The following is a 17,343-nucleotide window of genomic DNA, read 5'->3' on the forward strand; positions in this document are numbered from 1 at the left end:
AGTCCAACAAGCGCTCGCATTATTCCTCAAGGAAAACCAATATGTTTTTGCATGGAGTCATGAGGATATGCCGGGCGGTCATAGTTCACAAGTTGAACGTGTCACCCTCTTTCCCCTTATCAGACAGAAGAAATGAGTGTTCGTCCTTGAACGAGATCGACCCATAGCAGAAGAAGTACGGAAGCTACATGAAGCGGACTTCATACGCGAGGTGTACTACCCTGATTGGTTGGAAAATGTAGTAATGGTCAACAAGGCAAATGGGAAGTGGAGAATGTGTGTTGACTTCACAGATCTGAATAGGGCCTGCCCTAAGGATAGTTACCCACTCCCACGTATTGACACCCTAGTAGACTCCACAGCAAGACATGAACTCTTGAGCTTCATGGATGCCTTCTCTGGCTACAACCAAATTAAATTGGACAAGGTTGATCAGGAGAAAACCTCATTCATAATAAGTCAGGGGCTTTTTTGCTACAATGTAATGTCTTTCGGGCTTTAAAACTCAGGAGCCACATATCAGAGATTGATGAACAAGATGTTCACGCACCAAATTGGCAGAAATGTGCAGGTTTATGTAAATGATATGTTGGTAAAAAGCGTGCGGGAGTTCGAACACCTGAGGGACCTCCAGGAGACTTTCGATACTCTTCGGTCATATAAAATGAAGCTAAATCCGAGCAAATGCACGTTCGGAGTAACCATAGGAAAATTCTTGGGATTTATGGTATCCCAGAGGGGCATTGAAGTCAACCCAGAGAAGGTAAAGGCGATCATGGAACTATCTCCTCCAAGGACGGTAAAAGAAGTACAAAGCTTGACTGGTAAGATCGCAGCCTTGAATAGATTCGTATAAAGAGCAACAGACAATTCCTCCCATTCTTTCGCACACTAAAGAGATCATTTCAATGGACAGACAAGTGCCAAAAGGCATTTGAAGAGTTAAAGGTGTATCTCTCCGCTCCGCCGTTGCCATCTATGCCGGGGGAAGAATTGTTCTTGTACCTTGCCATCTCCACAGCCGCGGTCAGTGCAGCTCTCATTAGAGAAGAAGGAAAGGTACAAAAGCCCGTGTACTTTATAAGCCGAGCACTGAGAGGAGCAAAAGAGAGGTACCCTCAGATGGAAAAACTCACATTTGCTCTAGTAACCGCAGCTCAAAAACTCAAACCATACTTTTAAGCATATACCATAAATGTCCTGACAGATAAACCCTTACGGAGAGCAATGAGTAGTCCCAAAGCTGCTGGATGGATGTCGCTATGGGCAATCGAGTTGAGTGAGTTTGATATCCGATATCAACCACGGGCAGCCGTGAAAGGACAGATATTGGCAGACTTCATTGCTAAATTCACTATCACAAAAGATCAAGGGGAAGAAGAGACGCCCATATGGAGAGTTCATACAGACGGATCTTCTAATAAACATGCTGGAGGTGTTGAAGTTGTACTCCACACCCCAGAAGAAGACAAAATTGAATGCATGATCCATCTGGACTTCGTTACTACCAGCAACGAGGCAGAATACGAGGCCTTGGTAGCGGGACTGGACCTTGTGATAGCGGCAGGAGCTAAGAGTGTGGTCGTCTACTCTGATTCTCAAATCGTGACCAATCAGGTTAATGGGAGCTATGACTGTAAGAATGAAAGGATGAAAAGATATCTTGAGAAAGTGAAGGGTTGAATGAATAACCTTTAAATCAAAATGATTCAAATCCCAAGGAAGGAGAACCAAGAAGCCGACCGACTCGCAAAGGTAGCTTCAGCCGAACCCATGACATCCCTAAACAGGTATTGTCCTTCGTCCAGCTCTCATCATTATTAGATGACATTAGCATGCAGGAGGTAAGCAATGAGTGTTGTTGGACGACTCCAATAGTGGCGTATCTCAAGGAAGGCAAGCTACCCGATAACAAAGAGGACACAAGGAAGTTGAAAGTTAAAGCTGCTCGGTTCGTTTTGATTAAAAACGTCCTATACAAAAGAGGATTCTCCCGACCATATCTAAGGTGCCTCGGCCACGAAGAAGCGGACTACGTGATGAGGGAGATCCATGAAGGAGTTTATGGAAACCATTCTGGATCAAGGTCTTTAGTGCACAAGCTACTCTGAGTAGGATACTACTAGCCAACAATACAGGAGGATGCCCACACATATGTTAGAGCTTGCGACAAGTGCCAACGATTTGGAAATTTCATAAGGCAACCAACGGAAGAACTTACCCCTATGACGGCCCCATGGCCATTTACACAATGGGGATTAGACATCATGGGTCTGTTCCCGACAGCGGTGAGACAGCTCGAGTTCTTAGTGGTTGGTATTGACTACTTCACCAAATGGGTGGAAGCAAAGGCTCTGGCCACTATCACAGAGAAGAATATCTGTAGTTTTTTATGGAGAAGTATTATTTGTAGGAATGGAATTCCAAGGGTGCTCGTTTCGGACAACGGGAAACAATTCAACAACGACACATTTAGAGACTTTTGTTCCTAGCTTGGGATTAAGAATCACTATTCGTCACCCACTCACCCTCAGGCCAACGGATAAGTTGAAGTCACGAACCGGTCCTTGCTTAAGATTATCAAGACCCGGCTCGAGGGGGCAAAGGGCATATGGCCAGACGAATTACCAAGTGTTTTATGGGCGTACAGGACAACGACGAGAACGTCGACAGGGGAAACACCGTTTCGATTGGCATATGGCAGTGAGGCTTTCATACCGGCAGAAGTAGGGTTAACAAGCTACCGTGTGGAGAACTACGACAAGAGCAAGAATGACGAAGCTTTGCGTTTACAGCTCGACCTTATGGACGAAGTCAGGCCCACAGCTGCACAGAGATTAGCGCGATACCAAGACCTGATGGCAAAGCATTACAACTCTAAGGTTAGGCACAGGGATTTCTAGGTGGGAGATCTGGTCTTAAGAAAAGTACTCGGCGCTACAAAGGATGCCTCCCAAAGGAAACTGGGTCCTAACTAGGAAGGACCATACAGGATCATTTCGTAGCATAGGAAGGGAACGTACAACTTAGAGACACTAGACGAAAAAAAGCTGAGTCATCCATGGAACACGGAGCACCTGAAGAAATACTACCAGTAGGCGAAGGACAGAGACAACAACATCATTTACCTCATCTCCAGTTTATCTTTTGGTTTTATTTACTACCAGCACTTTTAGAGCCAAATGGCGTTTTTCATTTTTATGAACAATATTCTAGCAATCCATTATAATAAGGAGTTTATTCAGAGCATATGGAATATGTTTTGCTCAAAATCTACCAAGTCCACATAGTAGATGGATCATCCAGAAAGGGTGGACGGATCATCTAAAAAGGATGAAAAATATACAAAAGTCCACATAGTGGACGGATCATCCAAAAAGGATGAAAAATATCAAGTCCACACAGTGAATGAATCATCCAAAAGGATGAAAATGTGTTAAGTCCACATAGTGGATGGATCATCCAAAAAGGATGAAAAATATAGTCCACATAGTGGACGGATAATCCAAGAAGGATGAAAAATATACTAAGTCTACATAGTGGACGGATCATCCAAAAAGGATGAGAAATATACAGTCCACATAGTGGATGGATCATCCAAAAGGATGAAAATATACTAAGTCCACATAGTGGACGGATCATCCTCTCAAGGATGAATATGTGAGTCCAAAAAATGAACGGATCATCCTCTCAAGGATGAATATGTGTTTCCCGAAAGTGGACGAATCATCCTCGTAAGGATGAAATGTATGAGTCAAATTGTGAGATGGATGGACCTCACAGGTAAAAGATGTCTTAATTGTATATGCAAGTTCACATTTGGATGGACCCTTGCGACATGATTAGATTATCTATCGTACGAGCCATAAATTAAAAAATGCACGACGGATAAAAACAAGCAAATAAGCTAGTTAAATCCTACAAGAGGAATTATGTCCACAAACAAATTACGACGGTTAAAAGATGTCCTTGACATTTTAAAAAAAAAAAACTACTGATGCTGCTTGTGGGGAGTGCTTTCAAGTTTTTGATTATTGTTTGGTTGATCTTGAGCAAGAGTCTGGCCTTCGTCTGGTTGATCTTGAGCATTAACAGCAAACAAATCTTCTATACTCTCTGAATGGACGGAGTGAGCTAGTGTCTGCCCTTGGGCGTCTATGGAGACATGGGACACCTCTAGATCTAGATATGAGGACTTAACCTGACGGAGGGCGTCATCAAATCTGTCAGCAAAGAAGCTCCCAAGCTCTGCTAAAAGAAGGTCAGAGTCACGATACTCCCGTATCGCCTCTTCTTTGGCATCGTGGAGTTGATTCCTAGCGTCCGTCACCTCCTTTTCTTTATCCTTCAGGATTTGTGTCAGCTGCTCCGTCTGCCTCTCTAGCTCTCCTCTGACTAGCTCCAAACATGTGAGTTTTCTCTCCATATTGATCTTCCAAGCCTTCAGATCATGAAGCTCGTCCTTCATCAGCTTATTCTTCTTCCTAAGACGGTCCAAAGTTGTCTCATGATTTAGACAATGACCCATCAGCCCCTTCATCATCAACATGGCTTGAAAACAAAGTCAAAATGAATATGATATAAATGAAGGATAAGGAAGGACGGGTTCAAGGCTGAGGACGGGTTTAAAATACTTGAGCAATGGTAAAAAGGCCCGTCTCTCCCATCACCTCTGTAGCGTGGTTACCAAGGTCTTCATAATCGTCAACAGTTATAATAGACGAGAGTTTTTCTAAGGCATATTCGGAATCTTCTCGCAGAAAGATGGGTGGTTTCTCACCAGCAGGAGCTAGACCTTTCATCAAACCTTTACCCTTTCCGTGCCCCATTAGAGTGACCGTTCTTTTGGTCTCGGCTTCCAACGCTACGACGGGCTCAGGGGTTGTTTTCTGCTTCTTTTGTTAACGATCCATTTTCTCTGGTTGCTTCCGTTTGGACGGAACGGATGTACCCGTCCCCTTAATCTATTGACCGGCCTCCTGTTTCTTCTTAGCTGCTTGCTGCTTGATGAAGGCTCTTCTTTTGGCAGCGTCCATTTCTACAAAGAAAAGATGGATGTGCAGCATTAGAAAAGAATGAGTAAAAGAAACTGAAAGCGTTTAATGACGGGCTTACGTTTACGAACTCTATTATCGTAACGACAGGTGGCTAAAGTTGGTTCAGGGCCTTCACAATACCAGTGGAGTGTGTCGAGGGTGACTAATTTTGCCCATGTCCTCTCTTCGAGCTTGGTCTTATTAAAAATCCTCTCCAAGAAGCTCCACTGCTCCAATGTAACTTGCGGACGGTCTCAAGCTGCAAAAGAAGACGTTTAGAGTAACTTACAAAAAATAAAAGTAAGGTTTGAACACACACAGGAACTAAAGCAAGTGCATACCCGACGAAGGCATTATGCCCTATGTTGTGTCGACGGGTATATATTTGTTATCCCCTGGACGACACATCCACTCGTCCCCTTCCATGAAAAAATACCTACTCTTCCAGTCCCTATTAGAGTCGGGTGTATCACGCACGAGCCTTAACAATGGGCTCCTAGCTACGAAACTATACATACCCTTTGACTTTATGATCTCAGTGGGACGGTAACACTGAAAAAATTCTTCCACCGTCAGCCTTCGTGCACCGTCTGACATGGCCCCGTACAAGACCTCTACGCCTATGAAAACCCTTTAGGCGTTTAGGGAGATTTGTGTGACGGATAAACCAAGATACTGAAGGAGTCGACGGTGGAGAGAGCTTAGAGGAAATCTGATCCCTGCCTTCAGCATTTGCTCATAAATCCCAACACCTTCAACACCCTTATAGTAACATTTCTCGGATTTATGGGGGAGACGAAGACGAATGTTGTCAGGAATTTGGTATTTGGCCTTAATAGTTTTGAAATGAGATTCTTTGACTGTAGACCTAAAATCATTGACCATCCACAAGGGTAGCATTACGAACTCCCTAAGGCGGTTAGGACCAATTACAGATTGAACAGGGCGATCGACACCGTCTAGGCCATCACTTGAAGCCTTCTCTAAGCTATCCGACTCCAAACCTTCGTCATCTAAGGAAGGAGAAGTAGCGAACTGATTCCTTTCTTCACTTGAACTATCAGGGTCTTTTTTACCTGACGGGAATCCTTCATCGTAGCCTGCCCCGTTGCGGACAAACGAATGATTACTCGACGCACTAGACATTACCTACATATGACGGTAAAACCTAAAACACTGACGGATCTATAGAAATTGTGAGGAAAAAAAAGAAAAAGTTCAGTGAAGTACATACCAGATTGAAATCAATCAGTATGAAATGACGGAGAGATTAGCAGGACGGTACAAGTGCGCAATGTAAACGACAGTGGCGCTCCGATTGCAAAATTTCTATAAGAAGGTGAGAATGAAGAAAGAAAAGGCGAGCTTTTATAGAGCAAAGGGCATAGAATACGAAGGGATGCCTCGGTTAGAGTGAACAGCTAATAGATGAAGGCCGTGTGTCCTTTGTCATAAATAATCCTAGCCCGTCTGTCTCGATAGGTTGCCATGAGAAAGGAAGACTGCCACTCCATGAGTCCGTCTAGTTCGTAACGATGGACTCAAGGAGTGAGGGGGCAATTGAAGATGATAAAATAGGAGACGGATCTCTTTTCGTGAAGCATGACAGTACGGTATTGACATGTGGATGGTCGACGGGTCAATGTTACAAGGACATGTAGTGGACGGTTGTAACATTTGGCCTCTGTTGATATTGATTAGGCTTTAAGGATTCCTAACCGGAATCAACTTGCATCTCGCGATAAGTCTAATATGGCTTTGCTTGATCTCCACATAAATGTGAATAAAGAGAGTTCTTGCGTTACACATTTCACCATAATCAAAAGACTCCTATAAGGAAAAGAACTCTATAAGGTATGCAGAATCGAAGAGGTGTTATCCTAAAAGGAAAGGGTTCCCTGGCCAAGGCATGAATGATAACCCTACACCAACATAAATACCCGAAAACCCTCGTAAATCAAGGTATGCCTAATTAACTCGACTCTAGCACTTTAGGGTTGTGAAAAAATCTAACTTGACCTTCGGAGGGTTTTTGGCCGGCACCACACCGGTGCTCTTTGTTAGGTCTTCTCTTTTTATTTTGCAGGTGTTGTTTCGATTTGAGAGTGCGTGCAGCTTACTAGTGACTTTTTCGGCAGCATCAATCTTCATGTCCTTCACTCTTTGTCTTTTGAAATGTGGTGTGGTTGATCTAGAAGACAACATTGATCAAACCACAATTTATAATTTGGTAAACTTTGAAAAAGTTGGTACAAAATTTTTTGTCTCTAACATGGCTTGTGGACAAATTTCCTCCCTTCATGCCTTAGTTGGCATTAATTATGCATGCTTGCACTTGAAAATAAGCCAATATATGTGCCGATCGTTTGTCTATTTCAAAGCAGAACTCTTTGTAGAGTCATCATCGATTCTAGACCATTAGGCCTGTAGTAAAAAAATGAGTTATGTTGGTGCCTCAATTTGTTGCACATTTTGTGCCACAACTTGTCCACATGGTAAGTTGTGAGTGGTGGAGAGGTGTCCTCACATGGACCCACCATCACCCATCTACCACTCACAACTTGTCATGTGGGCGAGTTGTGGCACAAGTTAAGCAACAAGTTGTGAAACCATCATAACTCGTAAAAACTTTTCAAATATTTTGCATGTGTGACATTAGGTCAAGACGAGATCAAAGAAGAGTTTCCTTTCTTGAATTTTCTTTAGCCATTTTTTCTACCTTTTCAACTAGTGTGGTTTTCTTTCTTTCTTTTTTTTTTTCTTTTTTTTTTCTTTTGCTTATAGGTGATAGTATTTTTTTTTTTTTTTTGGCTTCAATTTAGGTGCTAGCATTTAAAGCTTTGTTTTCTTGTCTCTATTATAAGAGCATTCATATCTGGTATTTCCAAAATATCTTATTTTACTATCTCAAAAGCTACTTTATCTATTATATCATTCCATTTTACAACACACCCAACATCCCAACTTTTATTTTCCTATACAATACATTAAAATAATATATATCTACACAATAAAATATACAACCCAAAACTATCTCTCTCCTCTCTCTATCTCTCTTCCTCCCCCCCCCCTCTCTCTCTCTCTCTCAACCTCTCTCTCACCACCATGAACATATCCAATCACCCCACCACTTGCCAATCATCAACAACACAACCACCACCCAAACCCACCACTCCACCACTGCTGCACCACCCAAATCAACCCAACAAATCACAACAAACCCATACCAAAATTATGAAAAAAAAACCCAGAAAAATTATAACAAATCCATACCAATATCACCTAAATCAACCCAGCAAATCACAAGAAACCCAAAACCCAAACCCCACACCATGCCACCACCACCCATCGAACCAAAACCCACTCCCACATAAATCACAGCCCATAAAAAACCGACATATAGTGGTAAATCACAACTCATCCACACCAATCCATAGAGAGTTAGAGACTAAGAGACTAAGAGAGAGGGGCTAAGAGAGAAGAGAGTAGCCCACATACAGTGGCAAATCCCACACTACTGCCACCTTTAACCAAATAGAGAGAGGGCCGCCTCCAACTACATCAACTCCGATCTTAACTGTTGCTTCCAAGCACTCAAAAAATCTCAACCTTCTTCCTCATCCTCATCTGTTGCGGTGGCCTATGATGGTGGTGGCTTACAGTGGCCTCTCTCAATAGATCTGACCATAGGTGGCTTTGGTGATGGTGGTCATGATCATGAGTTTTGAGTTTGAAGAGAATGGGTTTGAAGTGAAGAGAGAGCAACACGAGAGAGAAGGCAAAGAGAGAAAAATAATGAAATAATGTGACGGAGAGAAAGAGAGGAGAGAGAAGAAGAACCCAAATATTAATAAAAACTAGTAAGTTACCCGTGCGATGCACGAATAATGTTGTAATATTTTATATAAGATGGTTTTGGAAAATGTTGTATAAATACTATAACATAATTATTATAGAACTTTATTTGTAATGAGTCTATTATAAAAAGCAACCGTTATAAATTTTACACATATATCCATTATAAATAGTCAATTGCAATGATGAGAAATAAAATAAATAAATAAAACTTTGAAGGAATATTATAGAATAAAAGTTGATATAGAATGCGTTTTTCTCTTTCTTTTTAATTCTAAAAACAAATACACATACTAAACACCATGGTCAATTACATCATTTACAAAAACCACAAATTCACAACGTCCAACCTTAACATCAAAATAGTAATTGCCGTATGTTGTCACCCAATATAAAATGAAAGCCCCCCTTTCCTTGGTTATAGGCAACTCATATGGATTATGATTAAATGAAACAACAATGTTAGAGCTAGATAGGTGTCATTGAAAGATTGAAGGTAAATGACATCGTTTTTTGTCTATGTGTATTCGACATTGGATGGCTTAAAGGGCTATGGCTAGGTATATATAAAGGGGTAGAAGTGCAAGAGGTGAAAATTGTGAATTAAAATGCAAAGAAGTTTGTGTGTATGTGTGAGGGATAAAATGTCTTGAAATATTGAACCAAATGATACAAATAATATTTATCTTTTAATTAGAAAAGTCTTAAAACATTGAACAAAAAAGTCAATAATTAATTTATTCTTATCTTGAGAATATTTCAATTCTCTTTGCATAGATTGCGCCACTTGGTAGAACCTTATTACTATTAGTCCTTACTTTTTTGTTTTTTTTTTAAAATACTAAAATAGTGGGTATGCTAAAATAGTGTGTGGCGTAAGTTTAGAAAATTAATAAGATATTAATGAGATAATAGTAAAATAAGTTAATGTGAACTTTTGGGTGACAGTAAAAAAAATTAATGAAAGAGGTAAAGAAAATGTTAAATGTAAAAGTAGAGCGCCACTTGGCAGAACCTCATACACTCCCGCATGAGGTCTCTACTTTTATATATATTGACTGGAGACATAATAAAATAACATTATTTAAAAATACAATCTTTCTATAGTAGCCTCTTACTTGTAAGAGGTTATTGTAGCACAATTGAAAATTTTTTACAATTACAACTCCGGGTAACGTGTGCTTTTAGTGTTGTGATGCTAAAATATAGCATATTATCCAGTTTAGAAGACCGGATACCAATGCTCTAAGTTCTATATAAGGTTGGCTACGGATTGTATCAAGGCATCCAATAGAGAAGTGTTGTATCCAAGAATAAGTAGTGATATAGCATATAAGTGTTAGTGAAATACTGAAATAGCAAGAGAAATAATGAGAGTGGTGTGTGTAGCAAAGTGTGTGTAATGTATTAAGAATCTTTTATTTTATTGATAAAGTATTCTTTTTGAGTGTGGTAAGATTTATAAAGTATTTGACAAGAGACTTTCTTTTTTAGTGTCAAATTTATTTGACAAAACTTCCGCTCAAATCTCTACACTCTTACTTTTCTGTGCATTACTGGAGTACTTTCATTCCTTTCAACTTTTGACAAATCCTATATGGTTTGGTGTAAAATGCTAGCATGGAAAATAGACCTCATTAATATAACGCATAGAGAGCTCAAAGGACCACGTTAAGCATATGAAGTAATGATCTAAATCTTGTTGAATCCAAGTTTTGTTGATCACTAAAAGCCCATAATTACATGCTGGACACACTAGCACTCCTGATCTTGTTGTTTTGCTACAATACTGGTCTCATTTTTAGGAGTTGCACACGCGTCCCATTCATCAACAGTGTTAATATGATGGGTGGAAATTTAGAAAATAATATGATACATGATGTGGAAACTATGTGTTGTGATTAATCAGTTTAAGCAAGATTAAAGAAGAGAAAAACATCAAAAATATTTTATAGGTCGAAGATGAGCTAACCAACTTTGAGCCTGGGTCCCCTAATCCTGCTCCGCCTAAAGATTTTGCACAAGACATTCCACCTCGTCACTCAACTCAGGTAAAATCTATTCCTGCACATTTACTTGACTATCATTGTTACATTACCCTGGCTATACTACACAAGCCTCACACCTATCATGATGCCTCCATTGACCCTTTATGGCAAATTGCAATAAAAAAGGAATTTGATGCTATATCTAAAAAACCATACTTGGGATTTGATGACTCTCCCCCCTAGGAAATCTGTGGTTGGTTGTAAGTGAATCTACAAGATCAAGACTCACTCTGATGGGTCCATTGAGCGCTATATAGCTCGTCTTGTTGCAAAAGGTTTTACATAAGTATAAGATTGATTATGAAGACACCATTGCTCCAGTTGCTCGAATCTCATCTATTCATACCTCCTTAGCTGTTGCCACTGCCAGTAAATGGGACATTTTTTCATATGGATGTCAAAAATGCATTCCTTAATGGGAATTTAAGTGAAAGAGTTAATATGCAACCTCCTCCTAGTCTTTCTATTGAATCAAACAAGATTTGTTACCTTCGACGTGCACTTTATAGCCTTAAACAAGCTCCACAAGCTTGGTTTGTCAAGTTCAGCTCCACCATCTTTTGCTTAGGTTACACTACTTGTCCTTATGATTTTACCATATTTCTTTGTCGCATTGATAAATGCCCTATTTTGCTTCTCCTGTATGTGGATGACATGATCATAACTGGTGATGACCTTAATGGCATTCCAGAACTCAAGGATTTTCTCAGCCAACAATTTGAGATGAAAGATCTTGGACATCTTCGCTACTTCTTGGGCCTTGAAATCACTCATTCCACTGATGGGCTTTATATTACTCAAGCCAATTATGCTTATGAACTTTTCTCTCGAGTTGAACTCACTAATAGTAAGACTGTTGACACTCCAATTGAATTTAATGCGCATTTGACTTCCTTAGTTGGGAAACCATTGTCTCATCCATTTCTTTACATATGATTGGTTGGAAGCCTAGTTTATCTCATTGTCATTTGTCTAGACATTTCTTATACTGTTCACCAGGTGAGCCAGTTTCTATATGCTCCACAATCGACTCACAATGCTGCTGTCTTGAACATTCTTCGATACCTAAGGAGTACTCTCTTTCATGGCCTTTTCTACTCTACTCAGTCTCCTTTTGTTCTTCATGCATTTTTCGATGCTGATTGGGCAGGAGATCCCATGGTCTAAGGTCAACCATTGGTTATTATTTTCTTCTTGGTTCTTCTCTGATCTCTTGGTGATACAAGAAACAAACTGTTGTGGCCTGCTCCAGCACCAAAGCAGAATTTCGCGTCCTTACTGATACCACGTCTGAACTCCTTTGGCTTTGATAGTTTCTTAAGGATTTAGGTGTGTCTACATCCTCTGCTACTCCTTTTTATTGTGATAACCAAATTGCCATTCATATTGCTCACAATGATGTATTCCATGAATGGGCTAAACACATCGAGATTGATTGTCATTTTATTCGTTATCATCTTTTCCATAGCTATCTCAAGCTGTTTTCAGTCTTATCTAAAGATCAACTTACAGATATCTTCACCAAGTCACATCCTAAAGGACACCTTCGTGCTTTGGTTGACAGCCTCAAGTTGGTCTCACACCCACCTTGAGTTTGAGGGAGGCTGTTAACGTGTAATAGACTATGGGCCTTAAGCCCACCTTATTTTCTTGTAAAGCACACATATTTGTATCGCATACTCTACCTCCTATATAAAGGCATTCATATATATTTTATTACTTGTAAATTATAATCTCTTTACTTAGTATTTCTAACAGGTTTCATTGAACATAATTGAGCAATAAGCGACAAATTTATGGGAACAATTTTCTCCCGACACGCCTTGGTGGGAAATTATTCATTCTTGCACCTAAAATGAAGCCATTTTTCACTTGTGGTGCTAAAAAGAGAGAGAAAAGAACATGATTGGAAATGGGTTTGCTTTATCCACTTTTCAGTCTTGTTTCTAATAAGAAAAAGAAAACCTATCAATAATACGGAATCCAATGTATACAAATTGGGTTGAAGTAAGGATTTTTAAGGGTTTGATTCAAAATTTCAATTATATCCTTCCTTTCTGAATCTTATTGAAGAAGTTTAATTTTTGCATTGAAAATAAAGTTCAGAAATTAATTTTATTAGAGTTCATACAATTTTGCTTCGCTTTTGCTTCTTTGCCAAGGTGAATATGCATTACATTGCACAATAGAAGCCATGTGAGAAATATTTGTTATTCTTAACCAATCCTATAAATCATTAAACTATAGTACTATTTTTTTTATGGAGCTAATATAGACAGAAGACAGAGAGAATGGGGAAGGAGAGAGTGGGAAGAAAAGACTTATAACACTAACACTTACAAAAGGGCCTAATTTTTTTAAGTACTAGTGAGGCTTATAAAAATTGATGAGTACAAAAAATAACGGCTTCGTCATTTGATAATGGACGAACCTGAGATACGTTAGGCATTTATAGCAAGAATTTATAACAAGGAGTAACAAACGAAGTAACGGACAGAGTAATAGGAAAGAAAATGTTACACAAATCAAAGCATTAGTCTGTAATGCCTCAACCGTTACAAATGAGATGGAATGTAGAGATTCGTTGCTCATTAAAGACATCGAAAATAAAGTTCATGTGAGAAATTAATTTGATTAGAGTTCATCCAATTTTGCTTCACTTTTGCTTCTTTGCCAAGGTGAATATGCATTACATTGCACAATAGAAGCCATGTGAGAAATATTTGTTATGCTTAACCAATCCTATAAATCATTAAATTATAGTACTATTTTTCTTTTTTTCTTAGATAATATAGATAGAAGATAGAGAGAATGGGGAAGAAGGCAGTGGGAAGATAAGACTTATAATACTAGCACTTACAAAAGGGCCTAACCTTGTAAGTACTAGTAAGGCTTATAAAAACTGATGAGTCCAAAAAATAACGGCTTTGTCATTCAATAATGGACGAACCCGAGATATGTTACGCATTTATAGCAAGTATTTATAACAAGAAGTAACAAACGAAGCAACGGGAAAGAAGACGTTACACAAGTCAAAGCATCAGTCTGTAATGCCTCAACTGTTACAAATGAGAATGATGCAGAGATCCATTGCTCATTAAAGACTAAGATGGCTATAAAGTCAGAAGGGAACAACACCAAAAGGTACACACAATTCTCACCCCAAAAACTACTCCCAAGTTGAATTCTTTTGCAATATACTTCAATTGAATCTCATTTTAACTTAATCATCGGAGGGTGTTTGGCAAACACCACACTGGTGTATCACTTTTTCTCTATTTCAAATCTATTGTAGGTTTGTCTCTGGATGAATCCATTACCATCATCCATCCACATTGACGAAGTTCTTAACTGACGTTTTCCGTACCATCAAAAACTATAGTACTATTTAGTATATACTATTAGCTCATCAAGGGGGAGAAGCTATCAATTATTTGGTTTGCTAAAAATCTTCTCCAATAATTAGTAAACTTCCAGTCTACTGATGCTAGTAATACCACCAAAATTAGTGGTTTGGCCTGTTCAGGTGTGTGGTGGGCATTTTTGAGATGGTGGGCTGGGCTTCTCCTTGCCACACTAAGGCCCAAAGGTTTTGGGTAGGAGAGTCAGGACCAGCCTGATTGCAACTCACCTCAAACTGGCTTGTGCACAAACTAGGGTCCTTTTGTTAATGCGTTGGTCACGTGCTCATGGTAGATGAGACTGTTGCAAGAAAGTTATGGTAGGTAAGTATAATATAATAATAATGAAGGAAATGCACCTACTATTAGTCAAAAAATTCCAAAAAAATAAAGAAAAGAGCTGTCCGGTCATAAAGATGCAATAAATGACAATAATGAAGATGAGATAACACCTGTATTTAATCAATAAGAAAAACAAAGCAAAACAGTTAGTCTACCGCGCTTTGTTGCCTTACGGAGGTAAGACCAAAGAGGGAACCACTTCCTCAATGTGGGTAACCTTACATGAAAGTCCTGCCGTGGAGATTACCCACTTAGATAGAATGAGCCTGAATGGCTTATGCTCCAGAAATCCTTAATCCTTGAATAGAGGGTAGGCTTTTAGAGGGAGAGAAGGGGATTAGCCTATTGGTGCATGCCTGCTGTCTCAGTCTTGCCTACTCCCATTTGTTTTTCTTTCTTTTCCCTCTAAGTTTTCTACTCTATTTCTTTTTACTCTCTTGTTCCATGTTTTCTTTTTGATGTGTTGTGTTACATATTCTTTCCCGGTTGTAGTTGTGTTGTCTAGTATTGTATTTTTTGTACACGGTGGAGGATTCTTTTATACTACCTGTTGTGACTGGGTTTTCACCATTTTACCCCTTAACCACTTTTGTCTGGGTGTGGATGTCCTTCCCGACCACCCACTAATTTGTCAGCTGCCCAGCCACTACCACTTACCTATGCTAGCCGTGCCACATCTCATTACCAGACAAAGAGCCTTATTTTGTTTGCTTGTTCATCGTGGCATTCCTATCTAGATAAGGGTGGGCATTCTCTCTCACTATCCCCCATGGCATGCACCTAGTGATTCCAATTCATCTTCCCTCTTTTAGGTCGTATGTCATCCCAACAAGACATTTTCCCCCAAAAGGGTTTAAGTGAGAACCCCAAAAGAGGCTCCCTCCTTCTCCCCACCACCAGACCATACCCTCTCTTACTTCTAACCCAAGGCCCACGACTCCTGTATTGGTTGGGTACAGGTTGGTGATGCCTGAGCCTTGTACATGCTCCACTTCTGTCTGTGTCCATAGCTTGTCTACTGCTTATGTGTTTGTCATGACCTGAAGGCTCGTCTATGCGTTCTGCTGCTCACTCTTGGCCTCTTGTGGCATGAACGGATTTCTAAGCCTTTGTTCTTTATAGCTTGCTTCCTTCCTTCTTGGACTGGGCCTGTTTTTTTTTTTTTTTTTTCTTTTAAACCCATTCTTTGTTCCTTCCGTGGCTCTGCTAGTACTTCTGCCGTGCCATCTTGCCATTCATGCTGTGCTATTGTATGACCCGTGCTTGTCAAGCTTTCTTTTGGGTTTGCTGCATACTTTTCCCTTCCTCAATTCCAACAGCCCAATGTTATCATTGGGCTAGTATTCATACTATTTTGGGCTTCTTGGCCCGTTTTTATTGCTTCTGGGCTTTCTTTGCCCATTTTATCTATTTGGGCATCATCGGCCCATTTCCTTCTCTTGGGAATCCTTGGCCCATTTTAATCCTTCACTGCCATGGGCCTTTGCTAAGTTGTTTGGGCTTCCTCAGCCCAAATTTCCACATGCTTTTCCTTTGCAGGTTTATGGGCTTGCCATTACCCCCCTTATTTACTTAATTCATTTACTTCGGGCCTCTTCAGCCAATTCTTGCTTACTTTCTATTTCTCACAATGCCTATGGATTTATTACTTCTCTTTCTGGGCTCGCTTAGGCACGCATACATTCTTTGAGGCCTATTTGCTATTTTCTAGGCGTATAATCCATTAGTCCTGCCATTCGGGCTTAATGGTTTTTCTTCCCAATTTACTAACTCTTTTTCCTCCCATATTGTTGGGCTTCTTCCTGCTATTGGGCCTCTTGCCAAAATGAGCAATAACATTCAACCCCCTGAGCATATGAAGTGCTCATGTGATTCATTTGCGAACAAAAGAACTCTTCCTCTTCTTTGTTTTTTATTTTTATTTTTATTATTTTTGCAACGAGCAATGTTGTCTCTTCGGATTTCCTAGTTTAGGAGTTATTCTGAAACACAACTTTCAGCTTCATTAATTTTGTGCCTTATCCGATGGGTGACCCATTGCATCCCTTCGTGTCAGCGTTAGTGACATTAGTTCTTAAGGAGATTCCCTTCAAGTCACTAACACAAAACACTCTTTCCCTTTTCCCTTTCCTTCACCTTGTTTTCTCCCTCAAACACTCTCTCCCATCTACTCCGATCAATCATGACGCCAGTGAAAAGCCAAGGTTCCTCCCGTCGTAAGGGAAAAAAGGTTGCCTCCAATGATCCTTCAACGAGAAAAGTGGGCGAAGACACTCCTTACTCTGAATTAGAGCATTCTAATGAGGAAAAGGGACACTGCAACCCCGATAGAGAGTGTGCTCCTCTCATAGACCCTTGGTATGACACCCATGCCCATTTCCCAAAAGTGCCCGACGAGTACCTGCCTTCATCGTCGAGCCGTGTGTGGCTCTCCTTTTGCCGCTGCAACATAGAGATTTCTTGGGCTCCGTTGGCTTCTTCAATCCCCAATCTCATTATCCGCCAAGGTATTTCACTCCCCATGCCCATTCTCTTCGAGTTTGGGTCAGGTACCACTTTGAGCTGGAAAGAGTGGGTAGACACTGAGTTAGCCGATGGGGGTTTTATGGCGGCATTATAGCAGGCCGGTGTGCTAAAGGCCACTGTTTTATCGCGTTGCTT

This window comes from Castanea sativa, chromosome 6, assembly GCF_040712315.1.
Source record: "Castanea sativa cultivar Marrone di Chiusa Pesio chromosome 6, ASM4071231v1".
Taxonomy (NCBI): Eukaryota; Viridiplantae; Streptophyta; class Magnoliopsida; order Fagales; family Fagaceae; genus Castanea; species Castanea sativa.